Source organism: Belonocnema kinseyi, chromosome 1 (assembly GCF_010883055.1).
Source record: "Belonocnema kinseyi isolate 2016_QV_RU_SX_M_011 chromosome 1, B_treatae_v1, whole genome shotgun sequence".
NCBI lineage: Eukaryota > Metazoa > Arthropoda > Insecta > Hymenoptera > Cynipidae > Belonocnema > Belonocnema kinseyi.
This window is the reverse complement of record NC_046657.1, coordinates 102,069,472-102,071,035: the sequence shown is the minus strand read 5'-3', so window position 1 is coordinate 102,071,035 and position 1,564 is coordinate 102,069,472. Positions and strand designations below refer to the sequence as shown.

The window sequence follows — 1,564 nt, the reverse complement described above, 5'->3', positions numbered from 1 at the left end:
CCTGATAAAGAATGCCCACCCATCACTACCGAGGAGGTGAAAAAAGTATTAAGAGGGATGAAGAACTATTCCGCACTGGGACCAGATTGTATCAAAACCTTCCGGTGGAAGAAGTTTTCTTCAACCCATCAGCATTTGGCCCGTTTTTTCACCTTATATTTGAAGTCGGAAGAGCCGATTCCGGAGTGATTGGTGGAAGGGCGCACAATACTCCTGCCGAAAATAGGCAACTTAGCTGACCCGAAGAATTACAGGCCAATAACTTGTCTGAACACACTTTATAAGATATTCACAGCTATTCTAAATGATAGGATTGTTTGGGCTATTAAACGTGTGTGGCAAGAAATGTATGAACGAGGCTCAAAAAAAGGCGTAGCCGGATGTCGGGAGAATGTGCTCATCGATAGATGTGTCCGTAAAGATGCAGCATTCTACCAGCGTGACCTATCGATGGCCTGGATTGATTATCGGAAAGCTTTCGATTCGACCTCCTATAGACTTATCAGCTGTCTTTTGGAAATCTTAAATGTTCATCCGCAAATAGTTAGGTGCATAGAGAGATTGATGCCGCTTTGGAAAACCAGATTTACTATCTCATGTTAAAAAAATCATGTGACAACTAACAAGGTTACCTTTCAGAGAGGTGTCTTTCAGGGCGACACCATGAGCCCAATCCTCTTTTGCCTTACATTATTGCCACTATCTCTAGCACTGCGCCATTCCGACGGGTACTTGTGCGGCAAACCTGCAGATCGAAAGTACAAGGTCACTCATGTATTTTACATGGACGATCTTAAGATCTATGCTAAAAACAGAGAGCAACTGCATCTAGCTCTGAGGATTGTCGAACGATATACTAAGGAAATTGGAATGGAATTTGGGTTAGACAAATGCGCCAAGGTTTATTTGAAGCGAGGAAAACCTAATGGCATCCCTGAAGATCCTGAGCTCGTTGATAGAAGCGCTGTACGACACCTTTGCGCTGGAGAGACTTATACATACCTGGGCGTGCCACAGAGCCGCATACAGGATGTGACATCCATAAAGGATACTCTCCGAAGCAGATACAAACGTCTCATCCGACAGATTTGGTCTTCCGAACTATCGTCGAGGAACAAAGTATCTGCAACGAACATGCCTGCCGTCCCGGTAGTACTCTATTCATTTGGAGTAGTTCCATGGACGAAGAACGAGCTCAGATCCCTTGATATCGGGACAAGGAAGGTTATGCACATGAACAAAAGCATGCATCTTAAGTCTTTCGTTCCGCGACTGTACATCTCACGCCGTCAAGGTGGTCGCGGAATATTGAGTCTTGAATGTCTTCACAACAGGATTATTCTGGGTACAGCACATAGAGTTGCAAATAGAAGAGACCCTCTTCTTAAAATGGTCAGAAATCACGAAGAAGTGGACAAAGGAGCGTTTCTGTACAAAGCAGCGGAGGAGGCTGCTGAAACAGTCGGACTTGACTTCAGTATTGGGGGTGAGCAAAATGCATCAAATCTTATCTATCTCGAGTACTCACTCCTGAAAGCCCGGATTAAGAAAGCACAAGAGAAAA

General features: G+C 44.4%; 1 protein-coding gene across 1 annotated transcript in view; it reads left to right on the top strand.

Annotated features, from left to right (window-relative positions):
* LOC117179347 (pre-mRNA-processing factor 40 homolog B) overlaps positions 1–1,564 on the top strand; it is a 48,825-nt gene that overhangs the window by 35,567 nt on the left and 11,694 nt on the right. The window lies entirely within an intron of this gene.